Source organism: Callospermophilus lateralis, unplaced genomic scaffold (genome assembly GCF_048772815.1).
Source record: "Callospermophilus lateralis isolate mCalLat2 unplaced genomic scaffold, mCalLat2.hap1 Scaffold_1242, whole genome shotgun sequence".
Classification (NCBI taxonomy): Eukaryota; Metazoa; Chordata; class Mammalia; order Rodentia; family Sciuridae; genus Callospermophilus; species Callospermophilus lateralis.
In genome coordinates, this window is record NW_027512427.1 from 239,186 (window position 1) to 246,872 (window position 7,687).

The following is a 7,687-nucleotide window of genomic DNA, read 5'->3' on the forward strand; positions in this document are numbered from 1 at the left end:
TAGCTGAAGAGAATGGCAAGCATCTCAGAAAACTCAGATATCAGTGTGACCAGGAAAGTCTCAGTGCAGAAACCCTGCTTTGGGCCTTTTGCTTACTTATTGTTGTGTTGCACTGAATGTCAGGAAGGTCTTTGCCTCAGGCCACCCCTTTGTGAAGCCTGAAGAAAACAGTTTTCAAATGGAAATGAATGGGCCTCACCTGTGGCTCTTTATCAGCCTCTTGGACCTGTGTGTGGCTGTGACTTAGATTCTCAGCACCTGATGGATCTTAAGAATGATCCCATTTGAGCTTCCAAAACCAAAATGGCAAAAAATGTCATTCATTGTGGATGAAGTCTCTTGCCTTCCTCTGTTAGGTTCCTGCACTCCATCAAATGACAATAGGGATTCTTTGGGTCAAATGAGTTCTTCAAAGCCCTGCAGAGGTGCTTGTGTTTTCGCATGACTCTAAATCACCTAAAGAATCGATACCTAAAATCAGTAGGCCTCAAATTGGAGAAACAAAGAAGTATTAACGGCAGGATTATTTGTTCACTCCTGGTTCACAGAAACGGTGTCCAGGCTACCCTGACTTTAGGCAAATGAGGGGCAAACGAGCTGATTTTGGACACTGTCTTGGGCTGCGCCCCTCATGGAAACCTCCAGCCAGAGGTTAAGATGATTGACTATATGGAATAAGATGAAGGCCATGTGGGAGTGTTTTGGTTTTAATTTTGGTCATTTGTGTTGCATTGGAAAAAATAACTGGGTCCACGTGGGCTTGAACTCTGGTGTGATTCCCCTTAGAGACTGGGTTTTGGAACTGAACTCAGAGAAGCATTGCCATGAATTTTGTTAGGATTTTAAGAGGCCACGCATGAAAGTCCCTCTTGGAAACTGAGACCTAGGCCCCGGGTGGATTTCCACAGAGGCCTGGGAATCTCAGCAAGGATATCACATGATTTTATTCTTAAAGTAATGGCAGCCATAGTTGAGAGTCAAAACACACATGGACCTCACATTGTAGACCTCAATGGGCCTGGCCTAATGTGACCTTTTGTCCACTCTTTGGGAAGCCGTGCCTGTGAGAGTTCTCCAGAGATTTCATTGAAATGAGCTTCCTCACCATTTAATGTTTGCTGAATGAACTGAAACCCACAGTGCCTCCAACTTCATGCTTGAAAAATGGCTAGATAAATACCATGAAATTTTTGAAATTCCTATGACCAGGTGGCACTGGAGAAACATTGAATGTCCTGTTGCTCATTATGAGTATACCAGACAGTGCCTTGATTTACTGAGTTTCATGAAAATGGTGTAGAACATATTTGTGTATGCAAATATGTGCTACACAAAATCTTCCTACTCTCATTCACAACAATACCTTGACACTATCTTTGCCCCAAGTAAGACAAAATAAAAGAAGAAGAGTTAGAAAATCTGTGAATACATATCAGGAATGGAACATGATTGCGAGTTCACAATCTTGGAGGTGGTAGAGGAGTTTCCAAAAGTAAGGGACAGGGTAAATATTGCACAAATATGGAGATGTGCCAGCCTAAAGACTTCTGGAGAACCTGCCTCTGAGGTTGGCCACTTGAAGTATATGTTGTTGTCAGGACCTATGGCTTCCTTTCTAGTGAGACCACCAAAGCTGGGTCTCCATCTATGTGACCTGCAGAACATGGTTTCTTATTTTCCAAAGAAAGTGAGGCAGCAAGGCTGAATTCTCTCTTTGTAAGTAAACTCTTGCCACTGAAGGCTAAGTGTGGCCCCGTGTGGACTGTGAAGCCATTTGGTAATCCTCCACTTTTCATGGTGTTCTTGCTGCTACACTGGGAGTTTGGTATTGGCTTCAGGAAATACAAGAAATTCAACTGGGTCACAGTGCTGGAGGGAGATCTGTCACGTGTTGTGCGTCAGCGTCTGCAGGAGAATGCACCAACCAGGCTTCTATCCCACATAGCTTGCCCCCTTGACCATAGCAACCTGATTCTGAACATTGACCTGAAACCTCTCCATTCAACAAGATGCCTTTACATACAAGGGTCTGCTGGCTGCACCATGTCAGTTACAAGCCTTTTGGCAGATCCACATAATCCCAACACAGAAGTTTTATCACAGACCTGCAAAACACTCCTCTAGGCCCACTACTCAACAGACTTTAACTTATTTGCATCACTGTTCTACACCATTTTCATGAAACCCAGTCAATCAAGGCACTGTCTGGTACACTCATGATCAGCAACAGGAAATCCAAAGTGTATCCAGTGACACCTGGTGATGGGAATTTCAAATTTTTATGATGTTTATCTAGCCATTTTTCAAGGATGAGGTTGGAGGCACTGTGGGATTTAATTCATTCTGGAAACATCAAATGGTGAGAAAGCCCATTTCAATGAAACATCTGGAGAACTCTCACAGACAAGACTTCCCAAAGAGTGGCCAAATGATCAAATGAAGCCAGGCCCATTGAGGTCTACAATGTGAGGTCCATGTGTGTGTTTACTCTCAACTATGGCTGTCAAGTCTTAAAGAATAAAATCATGTGATATTCTGGCTCAGATTCCCAGTGCTCTGTGGGAAGCCCCCTGGACCTAGACCTCAGTTTCCAAAGGCCACTACCATGTGTGGCCTCCAAAAATCCCAACACAATTCATGGCAATACATCTCTGCAGTAATTTCCAAACTCAGTCTCTAAGAAGACTCACACCAGAGTTCAAGCCAAGGTGGACCCAGTCATCTCTTCCATCAGCCAAACAAATGACCACAATTAAAACCAAAATACTCCCACATGGCTCTCAACTACTTCCACATAGACACTCATCATTACCTCTGGCTGGAAGTTTCCATGAGGGGCGCAGCTGAAGACAGTATCCAAAATATGCTCCCTACCCTCATTTGTCTAAAGTCAGGGTGGCTTGACAACCTATCTGTGAACAAGGAGTGATCAAATAGGCCTGCCATTAATACTGCTCTGCTTCTCCAATTTGAGCCTAATGTCTGTGGGGTTTAGATTCTTTATGTGAATTGGAGTCATGAGAAAATCCAAGCACCTATGGGCTTGCCTCTGCAGGGCTTTGAAAAACTTTTTGAACCAAAGGATACCTATTCTCACTTGATGGAAATCAGGAACCTTACAGAGGAAGGCGAGAGACTTCATCCACAAGACTGCTCTTTTTCCATTTTGGTTTTGGATGCACACATGAGATCTTTCCTTAGATTCATCAGGTGGTGAGAATCTAAGTCACAGCCTCACACAGGGCCAAGAGGCTGATTCAGACACATCCCTTTCCATGGCAATTAAGCAAAGAGCCACAGGTGATGCTCATTATTTTCCATTAGAAAACTGTTTTCTTCAGGCTTCACAAAGGGGTGGACTGAGGCAAAGACCTTCCAGACATTCAGGGCAACGGAACAATAGGTAAACAAAAGGCCCAAATCAGTGTTTCTCCACTGACACTTTACTGGTCACACTGATATCTGAGTTTTCTGAGTTCCTCTCCATTCCCTTCATCTATCCAGTACAAGGCCATGTTACAGAGTTTGGAGGTGGTACATATCTTTTACACAAAACCATGAGCCTATTCTTGAGAGTGGCCAGAATTCAGGAAGAAAACAGGAACTTAGGAAGATAGCAGGTATTGCCCATTCATAAGGAAAGTCGTAGTCCATTCATAAATTTGGCAGGATGAATGCTGAGAAGCTTTCTACTAGACAGAACACATCCATTGATGCATTCTCTTTTCTAATGTCTATAACCACAGACACAGTGGGATACACAAACCCACAACCACACCCACAAAGGCAACACTTTCCTCCAAGTTGGTCTGTGACTATCCAGAGTGTCCTCTGACTGGTGGGCCATACTATGTTCCCCAAAATTGCTTGTTCTGTCTCAAATCTGCTTTCCTTTGCCAACTCTTGAAGTAGTCAGGAGTCAGCGGTGAGCCAATACCTGCTTTATCAGGAAAGAACCATCTTCAGAGCTTCCCTGGCATTTGGCCATCCTCACATCAGTAGGTAAGTGCCGTAGCCCGGCTGGCTGGGCAAAATAACCGGGGGGGTGACGAACAACTTGTGTAGACTGATGCAGCAGGCCTGGAAACCGTTTATTGTTGAATAAGAGCGGTATTTATACATTTTACACAGCCTATCTAATTAGCATGAAATAGATACAGCAGTCAAACAATAAGGAATCTCCACACTTAATGGCTCGCTTTTGTTACTTCACAAACCACTCCCTCTGGCATTTTGCCAGGCGCCATCCAGACTTCTTTACAGGCTCTAACATTTCTCTGGCAAAATAACAGGTGCCAATCTGACTTGTTTACAGACGTTAACATTTCCCCCTTTTGTTTAATTTAAATAAGGACCATAGTGTTTTTTACAGAAACACCATAAATAACCTGCTAGAAACAGAAAGGGAGGATACAAAATGTTACAATACCAATCCAATTGATGGCTCCATGCAAGAAGCCCTTGGAAAACTTATACCAGCAATGACACCGTTAGCAAAGATACCGAGTTACAAGTTGTTGTAGATTACAGTCTGTTGTCTCAGTCCAGATAAAGCAGTGTCTCAATAGATTAACTCAGAGTTCAGGTAAATCACAGTCCAGGTAAGTTCTCCAGGCAGCTAGCTTAAGTTGTAGTAGCAGAAACAGCGATAGCTCCGAAGTCTCCTCGGGTTCTCAGCCGAAGTTTCCTCCAGTTCTCAGCAACATTGTAAATTCTTCCACCTTTGTTTTCACCGGCACTTGGACGAAGGCAGGAACTCCGGATGGCTAAAGAAAATCCTGTAGCATTTCACTAAGAAAACAACCTTCTGAACAATTTTAGTACATTATCTCAAGGTTTTTTACATTTGAAATAAGCCTTAATAGTACTCATTACTCATCAGCCTGCAGGTGTGGGAGACCCATTGTAGTTACTGGCCTTGGAAATGATCAAACTTCAGGGATGCCAGTGGCATCTTCTGCCAGCTGTAGCATCCTGGGCAGCCCCAGATGGTCCCAGGGAGAGTCCTGGGCTCAAACTTCTTCCGGGCACAGGGAGCAAAACCCTGCGAGACTGTGCCTCCAGGTCAGGTCTAGATTTGGGCTCACAGTGGTGATCCGCTCCCCCGGGCAGGGGGGCGGGGAAGAGCCCTCAACTGCCTCTTGGAAAATTCTTACTGCGCCATGATCGGCTTGGGCAGGTGGCAGCCGCCTTGTCATTTCACGCACCCTCCAGTATCGAAAAGTATTCAGTAATAGCCTTTTGCTGCAACTTTTGTCCTGATAATCCTTCTTCTTCTGAACTTTCTTTTTCTTTCTGACTAGAGTTTCTGGGCTTTTATCAACACATGCCCTAACTATTCTTGGTTCCACTGGGGTGCCTTTTTCTCTTATCAATTTACTTCTCACCCCTTCCATATTTTCATCACAAAGACAATACAACATTTCAAGACAAAACAAGACACAAACATACTGCATCAATCTTCTCCATTTTCTCGAAATGGTCATTTTTCCTATCGCCCTATCTGCCTAGGGACGAGCAGATTGCTCCCGTCCTATCTATGGACAGAAAGCTTTTTTCGACCCTTACCCGTGAGTGTCCCAGGGCTCCCCGTAACGGGCCACCATCTGCCGCAGTCCCGCTGCAGCAGAATAACCTGGGGGGTGACGAATAACTTGTGTATGTTGATGCAGCAGGAATGAGAGCCGTTTATTGTAAGATCTGAGCGATATTTATACATTTTACACAGCCTATCTCATTAGCATAAAATAGATACAGCAGTCAACCAATAAGGAATCTTCACACTTAATGGCTCGCTTTTGTTACTTCACAAACCACTCCCTCTGGCATTTTGCCAGGCACCATCCAGACTTGTTTACAGACTCTAACATTTCTCCAGCAAAATAACAGGTGCCAATCTGACTTGTTTACAGACCTTAACAGGTAAGAAGAAAGACTGACTCTGTCTTTGGTAAATTCAAACAAGTGAGACCACTGGGACTGGGATTGGTAATGGCTCTGGGTGCCTGGCTTCCTGGATCCCAAGTTCAGAGACTTTCATCACCAAGGAAGTGAGGTGTGGTCACTTCTTTCAGGAACTGAATGAGGTCACTGCCTTGGCTACCACTTTGTCCTAACAGTTGCTTCCAAGGGTTCCATGAGATGGAGGCTGCCCCTACTTCCTGTGACAATTTCATACGTTAGAATGGTATATCAACCATACGCACCTGGGAAGAGCTTTCCACACAGGCCTGGTTTGGTCTACTCTACATTAAGAAGAGTGAGGCTGATTCAGACACATTCCTTCATCCTTCCAGGTTGTTTGCCATGGAGATGTCTTTTGCTCTCTCAGGTCCTTCATAGCTGCCTACATCTTCTCCAGAGATCATTTCTGCACGTACCTTTGATGTTCTCAGCAGGTGGAAGATCCCATACATTCTTGTATTGTAAGACCAACACTGTCGCTGCTCTTCAGCAAAGTTAGATTGAGGGAACAGTGTATGATTAGTGTTATTAACATGTTCGATATGGGTTAGGAACCATTCTGCTGCATGAATAATGGTATTGGGAACCTGTGATATTTACAAGAATATAGAGGTGAAATATATGTACGAAAACAGAAATCTAAGTAAGATTTGAAGCCCAGAAGGTCATTTGTCCCTTGATTGGGATACTTAGCGTTGAATTACATTCTGCACAGATGTTTCAGATAAATCGATATAAAATGGCATAGGACCTTTCACCTTGGATGATTGAATGTAGAAGAGAACATCCAGTCAAAAAGTGATAGTGGGTAGGATTAGGAAGATAGTCGGTAGGTTTAGGAAGAAGAATGAGTGTAGGATTTGGAACAAAAGTTCTTTAGAAGTAGGGTATCGCTAAGAGAGTGAATGTAAATATCAGCACATGTGACGAGGAAGTCACAATGATTAACTGGGGAAAATATGTAGAAAAGCAGATATCAATAGAGACATTACAAAATCAGGCAAAGTATAAAGTGAGTGACAGGATTAGACATTTTCAACATGGTTGAGTTTGAATATATAATCTTTGGAAGAAACAAATATGTAGTCACCAATAGGATTTTCATTTGAGAGCATTAGGCAACCTGGACATGGATGTTTTTAGTAATCCATGTTCACTTTCCATTTAGGTTTTGTACAATCATAAGTGTGACCTTTGCTTTTTGTGTCCAGAATATTACTGTGATAAAATGTATATGTAGATCAGGTGACATGAGTATTTCTTCCACCATTTCTGGGAGCTATATTTTGAGGACGTATAAATTAGTATTGGGGGTACAAAGAGGTGTACCTGTGTCTATGAATATAGAGATAATTCGTGAATAGACTGTACTGTGAATAAATAATATAACTGGTTCCACTTTAAATAATGGATTGAATTGATATCTGAAACTAAGTAAGAAATCTTATATTTATATAGAACCATTCATTCCAACCAGTTACACATCTAATGGTAATATTAGTGTTATGGTTTATTGTGACGGGTTTGTGAGTTTTGCTTCAAATGTGATAATGGAAATCGAAAATAATGTGTTTGGAAAGAAGTCTCATGAAAAGAGCAGTCAAGAAACATGGAGGAATACATGTGTTCTCAAGCAGGAAGTGATTGAAAGTGAAACAAATGCCTATAAATTTGCGAAATTTTGATGAGACATATATGCTATGATGTGCATAAACTGAAGAAA